Source organism: Hypanus sabinus, chromosome 12 (assembly GCF_030144855.1).
Source record: "Hypanus sabinus isolate sHypSab1 chromosome 12, sHypSab1.hap1, whole genome shotgun sequence".
Classification (NCBI taxonomy): domain Eukaryota; kingdom Metazoa; phylum Chordata; class Chondrichthyes; order Myliobatiformes; family Dasyatidae; genus Hypanus; species Hypanus sabinus.
In genome coordinates this window covers 70,635,907-70,647,347 of record NC_082717.1, presented here as the reverse complement: position 1 = coordinate 70,647,347, position 11,441 = coordinate 70,635,907, and the positions used below count along the sequence as shown (strand labels likewise).

Sequence of the window (11,441 nt, the reverse complement as noted above, 5' to 3'; positions counted from 1 at the left end):
AAGATGTTAACGCTGATCCTGTTAAAAGTAACGACGGTCGATAGTGTTTATGTTTTCGTTAGTTAAAGAGTTGCGGATAGTTTGCATTGAAGTGTATTTAAAGTAGTCACTGGCGCAGGTAAACTCTGCCTGTATACTGCACCTTAGTGTAATGTAGTTATAGTCACCTTTACAAGTATTTACAATTGAAATGTGATATTAAGGAAGGAACAAATACTGTATCAATCTTGTATTGTTTTATCAACAGTTTTCACCATACGTTAATGTGAAGAGTGAACAGTAAATGGTTAATCTTACTGCGATCTGGTTTCATTGACTGTGGTTTATCTCGACGTTGAATTTGGCGTTATTAGTACACCCGAAGGAGAACGTTATAAAGCTAATGATCAACATTGGCTGATGCCCAGGGAATGGTATCTTTCTGCTATTAGCCAAGGTATATACTCAGAGAGGAAGAAGTTAATTGTTTTTAGTATTTTAATCTCACATGTTTTCCTGATCTCCTCAGAGCTCTCTAGTTGCATATTGATGGAATGAACCATCAGCTCATGTCTTCTGTACATATTCCTATGATATTACCGTACAGCAGTTCACAGTCAGTGTTTTTTATTTAAATTCATTTTCTTCTTTCCAAATTCCTTACAAGGTTTCATCTCTTACTATCTTTGTTGTTTTCTTTGGTTCTGCAATCCTATAGGATTTATAAACACCACTAACCTCATATTTTTGGGCAGAATTATATTCTCACCACAACCTCCTCTGGAATCCCTTGCCATAGCTCTTCAACTATTTCTGTTTTCAGATATTCTCACTTGACCATAAAAAAAAGTCATCTTTCCTTACAGGTCCTTATATGACTCACTGTCACATTTTAAAAGCCCACCTTTGTAGGTGTCTGAGATGTATTGCAGTGTTAAAATGCTATTTAAATGTTACTGGGAAGTACATTAAAAAAGGTGCAAATAACTTCGTCCTTGTTCCATCCTGTAGACAACCTTAGAGAAATTAAAGCTCTCAAGAGCAGAAATTGGCATGAATTGACATCCAATTTTACCATAAATTGGTTATTTTATTGACTTGTCATAAGCACATCCTTGCTAAATTTGTTACTTGAAGCCATTTATGACACCTCCTGTGATGTGTAATATCCAGTAACGTGGGTTCACTGTGCAACCATAGTATAGCATCAAGGTGATAAACAACTGCAACGTGCAAATAATCTGAATAACCACTTCCTGTGAAGCTATCATCATTTTAAATTTGAGATCAATAGATTTTTGATAACCATGGTGTTAAAGGATATGCAAGTAGGACAGGTAGTACAGATGAAGTTTTAATTTTGTTGAATGGCAGGGGATGTTCAAAGGGCTGAATGGCAACCTCTATTTTCCTGTGTCCCAAACTAAAATTTTATTGCCTATATGTGAGATATAAGAAGGCGCATAGAATATATTGAGTCCTTGGCAGCTAACCTCTATTTTCAACTTCTTTTATTTATAAAGTTGCAAAGTTTCTAAACCCCACAAGAACCAAAGAATTTGTAAACCAACCAACCCACCAAGCTGTCCCTGAAAATTTCATTTTTGTTTATATAGGTGGAAGCCACATGTACCTGCTCAACCCAGCTAGCCACCTTTACCATTCAGTGAGATCATGGCTCCACTTCCCTACCTTATCCCTTGATATTTTTAATCCTGATTCCATACTTTCATACCACTTTTCATTATATCATTCCACTTAACTGAATGCCATTATCCACTGATAAGAATTTTGTAACTGAAACAAGGTTTCTCCATACATCATTTGACTAGTATTTCAAGTTGTAAGCAACTTTGTGAGTATGTTTTCTATTAATTTATAGGCAGGTTTAGCAGATGTATCAGGCTTACTGAAGTTTCCAAAATGAATTGCAAGTATTTTCTTTACGCAGTCCATGAAGCCTGCATTATAGGAATTCACATTCTAATTTTCAAATTTCACCCAGATATATCTCTTTCCTTCAATTCTGAAATTTAAGCCCTAATTGCTCCACTGTTGGTGGCCATGGATTTAGTCAAATAGGTTGCAAGATCTGGGTTATCCCAAAACCTCTCCATCCCTCTATCTCTTTCCCTTAAATCCCCTTAAATCCACACAGAAGACATTCGCAAACTGGCATTGCAAAGCCAGATTAGCAATGTACTAAAATATTCAGGAACTCCTGTTTACAGAGCTATCCAAGAAGGAAGTTGTATTTATATAATTTTCTCTCAATTCTGCAGAACAGGGCTGCAGACATAAATCTCTTCCTGTGCTCTTCAAAGGCTTGTAAAGAGAATATCTCAACAGCTTCTCACAGTTGGCGTGACTCTTGGTCATAACAAAGAGTTGACGAGATGACTGTGTTCAATAATTAAAGTGAATGGTAGCATAATGTAGTTGTTCTGTGTTTAAATACTGTGTCAGCCTTGAGCTGCTCTTATGCCTCAGCAAGTATTATCTCTATTAGTTTTACTCCCAACCCTCTCTTCTCTTCCAAGGTCGTTCGTAGGGCCTTCGTATCCTGTGCTCAGTGCTGGGTGAACTCCTGCAGCATGCCAAACTAGTATCAGTAGAGCAGAATAACCAGTAATATATCAGCAGCTAACTTGTAAGAAAGCACCATGCAATTGCTGAGAGATGAAAGCAAAAATAAGCTCATTTCTATTTCACACATGTCTGCTCATGGCCCATTCTCCCACCACACCACCAGGGATAAGGTTTCTCTTGTCCTTGTCTACCACCCCACCAGCCTCTGCGTCCAGCACATAATTCTCCAGAACTTCTGCCATCTCCAGCGGGATCCCACCACTAAGCACATCCTTCCCTCACCCCCACTCTCTGCTTTCCACAGGGATCACTCCCTACACAAGTCCCTTATATAGTCGTCCCTCCCCACTGATCTCCCTCCTGGCACTTATCTGTACAAGCAGACAAGTGCTACTACACCTGCCCCTACATCTCCTTCCTCACTACCATTTAGGCCCCCAAACAATTCTTCCATGTGAGGCAACACTTCACTTGTGAATCTGTTGGGGTCATCTACCGCATCCAGTGCTCCTGGTCTGGCCTCTTATATATAAATGAGACCCAACGCAGATTGGGAGACTGCTTCACCAAGCACCTATGCTCCATTTGCCAGAAAAAGTGGGATTTTCCAGTGGCCACCCATTTTAATTCCACTTCTCATTCCCATACCGACATGTCCATCCATGGCCTCCTCTACTGTCGCAATGAGGCCACACTCAGGATGGAGGAGCAACATCTTGTATTCCGTCTGGGTAACTTCCAACTGGTTGGCATGAACATTAATTACTCAAACTTCTGGTAATGCCCACCTTTCTCTGTTCCCCATCCCCTTTTCTCTCTCTCACCTTATCTCCTTGCCTGCCCATAGCTTCTCTCTGGTTCTCCTTCCCCTTTTTCATTCTTCCATGGCTTTCTGCCATGGATTTCCCCTTCTCCAGCCCTGTATCTCTTTCACCAGCTTCCCAGCTCTTTAATTCACCCGTCCCCCCTCCTAGTTTCACCTATCACCTTGTGTTCTTCCTCCCCTCCCTTCTAACTCCTCATCTTTTTAATTCCTCTCCAGTCCTGCTGAAGGGTCTCACCCCAAAACGTTGACTGTACTCTTTTCCATAGATGCTGTCTGGCCTGCTGATTTCCCATGGTGCTTTACGTGTGTTGCTTGAATTTCCAGCATCTGCACATTTTCTCTTGTTTGTCACTTGCATAAGCGTTGTCTTTGCTTAAGAATAAAAGTGGTGTCAGAAACAAACAGGTCCTTCTCAGGTGGGTAGGTTGTGATTAGCAGGATACTTGGTGTGCTGTGACCTCAGCTGTTCACAATTTATTACAGTGCTTTGGCTGAGGGGATGAAATGTAACATCTCCAGCTTTTTAATGACACAAAACAGTGAGAATATGAGGAGTGAAAAGAACACAAAACCCTTTAAGGGATATTGAAAGTAAAAATATGAGGTTACTATTTCAGTTAAACACTGGGTAATATTGAAGTTCAAAATGACCTGAATACCTTTGTGCGCAGTCACTGAAAACTAATATGCAGGAGAAACAGGCAGTCAGGAAGAGAAATTGTATCTTGGCCTTTATTCAAAGAAGATTTGAGTCCAAATGTCAATTAAACCCATTTCCATTAAACAGGACCTTATAAGATAGACCATTCTGGAGTATTGGGCACAATTTTGGTCTTGTTTCTGAAAGAATAATATACTTGCATAGAGGGATTGTACTGCAAAGGACCTTGGGGTAGTGAGTCTGTCATCGAAGGGATAATTGAGTATGATGTCCCTTCCTTGCCAAGAACTTGGAAGAATGGACAATAACTTTGTTGAAACCTATACAACACAACATTTTAGGCCAAAGGGCCTGTTCCTGTGGAGAGTGTTCTAACTGGTTGCATCACCATCTGATATGGAGTGGCCACTGCACAGGGTTGGAGAAAGCTGAAGATAGTTGTAAACTCAGATAGCTGCATCATGGGCACCAGCCTCCCAAACATCAAGGACACCTTCAAAAGGCCAGGCCTCAAAAAGGTAGCATTCATCATTAAGGACCCCCATTACCCAGACCATGCCCTTTTCTTGTTTCTACCATCAAGGAGATGGTACAGGAGCCAAGGGACACACACTGAATGTTTCAGGAACAGCGTCCCCCCCTCTGCCCTGAGATTTCTGAACACAGTACATAGAATTCTACAGCACGTTACAAGCCCTTCAGCCCACAATATTGTGCCAACCATGTACCCTACTCTGGAAACTGCTTAAAATTACCCCTCTCCCTGCATAGCCCTGTTTTTCTGAGCTCCATGTACCTATCCAAGAGTCTCTTAAAAGACCTTATTGTATCCGCCTCCACCACCATTGCTGGCAGTGCTTTCCACACACCGCACCACTCTCTGTGTGAAAAACTTACCCCTGACATCCCCTCTGTAACAACTTCCAAGCACCTTAAAGCTATGCCCCCTCATGTTAGCCATTTCAGTCCTGGGGAAAAAAACTCTGACTATCCACACGATCAGTGCCTCTCATCATCTTATACACCTCTATCAGGTCATCTCTCATTCTCCATCTCTCCAAGGAGAAAAGGCCAAGCTCAATCAACCTATTCTCATAAGGCATGCTCCCCAATCCAGGCAACATCCTTGTAAATCTCCTCTGCACTCTCTCTATAGTATCCACATCCTTTCTCTTGTGACCAGAACTGAACACAATACTCCAAGTGAGGTCTGACCAAGGTCTTATATAGCTGTAACATTACCTCACAGCTCTTGAAAACACAATCCCACGGTTGATGAAGGCCATCACAGCATACACCTTCTTAACAACACTGTCAACCTGTGCAGCAGCTTTGAGATCCCAGGATCTCTGTGATCCTCCGCACTGCCAAGAGTCTTACCATTAATACTATACCCTGTCTTCAATGAATGAGCAATGAACCCATAAATACAACCTCAGTATGTTTTTCCCGTCTCCTTTTAAGTTTTTAAATTTAATTTTCCTTTTTTATATGTACTTATTGTAATTTATAGTTTTTTAATTATTATGTATTGCAATGTACTTACTGCTGCTGCAAAACAACAAATTACACAACATGTCCCAGTGATTAAACCTGATCTGATATTTCTACAGAGGGTTCAAGAGTACCACATTTCCACTTTGTGCTGTGTTGGTCCATTTTTGGAATACAACTTGATGCTACAACTGTTGATTTAGAGATGCAACTAAACCACAGCTGATTGTTTGAATGGCCTGAAGTTCTACGTCTCAGTAATGGTCTCTTTTTGCCAGCTAGTTAGTCCAGATATTCTTGTTTTCAGACCAAAACGATTTATCATTAGGCAGTTTATGAAGCACTCTCATTTTGCAAAGAAGAGCATCTATGCTTCTTGAGTCGGGTTTATATTGGTGTAGCCCACTCTATTAGTACTCAGTGCATCTCAGAGCAATTACAATGCATATAACTGTGGGTGTGCTATTCTGGAGGTCAACTAGTTTCCTTAGTGAATATCATTAAAAACAGATTAGCTTTCCATTGCCATATTTTTGTAGGCGTTTGTGCATGTAACTGTTTTCTATGTTTCAGCAATTATTAAACTCAATTGTATGTTAAAGGCATTACAAGGAGCATAACCTATGAAAAGCACCAAATAAATATTAGACCTTAGTAGTTCAAAGCTATTCTAATGACCTCAGAATATTGCATTAATCATCACATAATCTAACTTTAAAGCCTGTGATATCATGTCCCCAAATTACATAACTCACAGCAGTTTGAAATGTGGTGGAATTTACAATGGGCTGTCACTATAGTAGTGTAATCAGCAGTTAAGGCTATTAAGAGAGGTTACAAAACAGTGTTGGTATATGCACAAATTGGACAGCTGCAAAGCTGAGACTACACCTATGAACAATGTCCGCTTGGGGCACTTTGCCGACGAATTAGGAAAAGGAATGTGCAGGGCCAAGGGGAGAGAGAAATGAGGTAGTAAAGGTGCTAAAGTAGAAACCATTTTTTTTTTAAACAACTGGTCAATGGATTATATGAATTGGATCCAGGGTCCCACTGAGTTCACCATTTAGCATGGTACTGATGTGAATATTAGAGACTATGTACTGTATTCCATTACTGTGCCAGGATTGCAAAAGTGTAAATGAGGGTAGAATAATCAGATAAAGTCTGATTATGAAAATACCCTTGGATTTTGGGGAGGCTTGGTGTGAATTTGGAAGGTATAAGGAAGCTCTTTGTTGACTGAAAGAATTCAATTTACCATCTCCAAAAATAGTTTAATTATCTTTTGTCTTTACTTTCTCTATTACCTTAGTAAATATGTCTGGCAGTTTCAGCAGTACAGAACTTCAGTCACTATTTAAGGTTGCGTTCTTCAAGAGGCAATAGCATGGGCCAGCATTGTCCTCACACAGACAGAAAGACACACCTGACCTTTATTGCCAGAGCTTGAACTTCTCCTGATCAGACTACTGTGCAAGTCTTCATTTTGACTATTGTTTTAATATTCACGTCCTAACTTGTGTGATTTCTTTCTGTCCAGCAGTTCTCAAGACTTGCATGCTCATTCAAAGCACAAAAGATGATGCGGATGTTGAAAATCCAGAGCAACACACACAAATGCTGGTGGAACTCAGATCCAACAACATCTATGGAAGGGGGATAGTCTTATTCTGGCTTCTTCCCCCTTCCTTCCCAGTCCTGATGAAGGGTCTCAACACAAAACATTGTCTGCTTGTTCCCCTCCATAGATACTGGCTACTCTGCTGAGTTCCTCCAGCATTTTATGTGTGATGATGATCAAATCTTCAATTTGAAGTTCCCCAAGTCTAATCACTATAATGTTTACTGTTCTACTAATCTTTTCTTTTTTTTCTCCAACCCTTTTCCTTCTACTTCACGTAAAATTGAGATGGATTATCTTAGTAAAAGATATGAAGCAATATAGGGAGAGAATGTCAGGTATTTGAGGAGCACCAAACTAGTATCATGATATTACTGAAAGAATGGAACTTAAGTGGATGAATCACCTCCTCCAGTTTCCATGCTGAGTCTCAAGGTGGCAAAGAAAAAGGAAGATGCACTTGAGCTGCATATAAGCAGCACCAAGTACTAAAAGTTGTGCAGCACGTTTGGAGAGAGCAACAGAATTATTATTTCAGATCAGTGTGCTTTCATTAACCCTAATGAAGAATCATTAATCTGAAGTGTTAACCTTGCTTCTTCCTCCACAGTATTTCAGCATTTTCATCCTGCGGTGAAGAAATCCCTTCTTATCTCAGTTTTAAAGGGATATCCCTTTATTATGAGGCTTGCCCTGCTACCCTAGACTTCCCTACCAATGGAAGTGTTCACTCTGTGTACATTCTAACCAGACCTTTCAGTGCCTGGTCGATTTCAGTGAAGTACCTCTCATCCTTCTGAACTCCATCAAGTACAGGCCCGGAGACACCAAGTACTTCTCATATATTTTGTTTAGTTTTCAGCAGAACAATCAGCAGGTGGCAGATTATTATGGGAATGCAAGGACAGGCCGTGGGAAAAGATCCAAGTGGGACCAAGCAGATAGCACTTTCAAATGGTAGGCGGAAGTACCCTGGGTCATAAGAGCAAAAGAACATAAGAGATAGAAGCAGGAGTAGGTCATCTGGCCCATCGAGCCTGCTCCACCATTCAATAAGATCATGGCTGATCTGACCATTGACTCATCTCCACCTACCTGCCTTTTCCCCATAACCCTTAATTCCCCTACTATGCACAAATCTATCCAACTTTGTCTTAAATATATTTACTGAGGTACCCTCCACTGCTTCATTGGGCAGATAATTCCACAGATTCACCACTCTTCAGTAAGAAGATCCTCCTCATCTCCATCCTAAGTTTAATCCCTCGAATTTTGGGGCTATGTCCCCTAGTTCTAGTCTCACCTATCAGTAGAAACTATTTTCCTGGCTCTATCTTATCTAACCCTTTCATAATTTTATATGTTTCTATAAGACCTCCTCTCACCTTTCTGAATTCCAGTGAGTACAGTCCCTGATGACACAGTCTTCTCTCATAGTCTAACCCCCTCATCTCTCAAATCAACCTGGTGAACCTCCTCTGCACCCTCTTCAAAGCCAGTATATCCTTCCTCAAGTAAGGAGACCAGAACGGCACGCGGTACTCCAGGTACAGCCTCATCAGTACATTGTACAGTTGCGGCATAACCCCCCTGCTCTTAAATTCAATCCCTCTAGCAATGAAGGCCACATTCTATTCACCTTCTTGATGGCCTGCTGCACCTGCAGATCAACCTTTTGTAATTCATGCACAAGCACTCCCGATTCCTTCTGCACAACAGCACGCTGAATTCTTCTACCATTCAAATAATACTCTGATCTTCCATTTTTCCTTCCAAAGTGGATGACCTCACATTTATCAACGTTGTTCTCCATCTGCCAGATTCTTGCCTCCTCACTTAAAGTATCTATATTTCTCTGCAGACTCCCCGTATCCTCTTCAGAATTTGATTTTCCATTCAATTTTGTGTCATCAGCAAACTTAAATATGCTACACTTGGTCCCCTCTTCCAGATCGTTAATGTATATCGTGAACAGTTGCTGATCCAGCACTGACCCCTGTGGCACACCAGTCACCACTGATTGCCAACCAGAGAAGCACTCATGTATCTCAACTCTCTGCTTTCTATTTGTTAACCAATCCTCTACCTATTCTAATACATTCTAATACTCTGTGCATCCTTATCTCATAGATAAGTCTTTTATGTGGCACCTTATTGAACACCTTCTGGAAATTCAAGTAAATAATATGCGTCTGTCCCCTCTATCCATGGCACTTGTTATATCCTCAAAGAACTCCAGTAAGTTTGTCAAACAGGACCTGCCTTTGCTGAATCCATGCTGTGTTTGCATGATGGATCCATTTCTTTCCAGATGCCTCACTATTTCTTCTTTAGTGATAGCTTCAGGCATTTTCCCAAATACTGGTGTTAAACTAACTGGCCTATAGTTACTTCCCATTTGCCTACATCCTTTTTTGAACAGTGCCATGATGTTCACCTTCTTCCAATCTGCTGGGACATTCCCAGAGTCCAGAGAATTTTGGTAAATTATCACCAAAGCCTCAACTATAACCTCTGCCATTTCTTTCAGTACCCTGTGATGCATTCCAACAGGACCAGGGGACTTGTCTATCTTTAGGCCCACACGTTTGCTCAGCACCGCCTCTTTAGTGATAGCTATTGTAACAAGGTCTTCACCTCCCATCGCATCCAAATCACCTCTTTTCAGCATGTTGGACATGTCCTCCACCATGAAGAATGACACAAAATAGTCATCCAAAGGCTCAGCCATTTCCTCATTACCCAATATCAATTCTCCCTTCTCGTCCTCCAAGGGACCTACCTTGTTCACTTTGGCCACTGTTTTCCGCTTTATGTAGTTATAAAAACTTTTACTCTCCATAAATTTTGTGCGAGCTTAGTTTCATAATCTATCTTCCCTTTCTTTATTGCTCGCTTAGTGGTTCTTTGTTGCTTTTTAAAGTTCTCCCAATCTTTCAGTTTCCCACTACTCTTGGTGACTTTGTACACATGAGCTTTAAGTTTGCTGCCTGCCTATCTACCTCCTCCCTCATCCCATTTTAGTCTCCCTTGTTTAGTCATAATACACCGGTTTTAGATCGAACTATTACACCCTCTATTTATATGAGAAACTTAATCATACCATGATTTCTCTTTCCAAGAGGATAACTAACTACAAGATTGCTAATTTTACCTGTATCATTACACAGGACCAGATCCAGGACAACATGTTCCCTTGTATGCTTAGTAGCATGCTGTTCAAGAAAGCTGTCACGTATGCATTCTATGAAGTCCACCTCAAGACTGCCTCAGTCAACTTGATTCACGGAATCCACGTGCAAGTTGAAGTGTCCCATGGTAACTGCTATTCCATTTTTCCATGCCCCAGATATTACTCAGTTTATTGCCTGGGCCACTGTAAAGTTATTATTCAGCGGCCCATAGACAATTCCCACCAGTGATTTTTTTCCCTTTACTGTTCCTAATCTCTATCCAGATGGATTCAACATTCTGCCCCTTAGATCTTATATTGTCTGTCACTATTGCCCTGACCTCATTCTTAACTAAGAGCACTATCCCACCTCCTTACCTTCCTGCCTATTTTTCCATATTACCTGATATCCTTGGATACTTAATTCCTAATCCCCTCCACCCTGCAACCACGTTTCTATAATGGCTGCTAAATCATACCTCTTTATAACTGATTTGTGCCACAAGTTCACTGACTTTGTTACGAATACTATGAGCATTCAGACAAAGTGTACTTAAGCTCATTGTGCCTTTTAAACCTAGTAATCTTTGTCTCTTATGCACTTGACTTTTCTCCACTCCATCCTTACTTTTCTTTAACTTTTGCTTTTACTTTATCTTTATCCATATTTTTCTCTTTTACTTTATCCATACATCTCCACTCTATTGCCCCCCGCAGCTATTTAATTTAAAGCCCCATCCAGAACCCAAGTTATGGATTTGCCAGGATGCAGGTCCCATCACTGTTCAGGTGGAGCCCACTCCAATGGATCAACTCCCTCCTTCCCCAATTCTGCTGCCAGTTTCAAACCCAGTTCTCCCACACCAAACCTTGAGCCACACATTTAACTCTCTAATCTTCTTAACCCTGTGCTTAGTTGCACGTGGCTCAGGTAGTAATCCAGAAATTACCACCTTTTTGGTTCTGCTTTTTTAATTTAGTCCCTTGCTGCTCAAATTCCCTCAGCAGAACCTCTCTCCTCATTCTACCTACATTATTGATGCCTACATGAACCACGACAACTGGATCTTTCCTCTCCCACTGCAAATTCCTCTGC

General features: G+C 40.9%; 1 protein-coding gene across 4 annotated transcripts in view; it reads left to right on the top strand.

The window, feature by feature from the left end:
- The window catches only part of LOC132403001 (ADP-ribose glycohydrolase MACROD1-like), a 1,163,451-nt gene that overhangs the window by 975,096 nt on the left and 176,914 nt on the right, over nt 1-11,441 (top strand). The gene's annotated exons all lie outside the window — the stretch shown is intronic.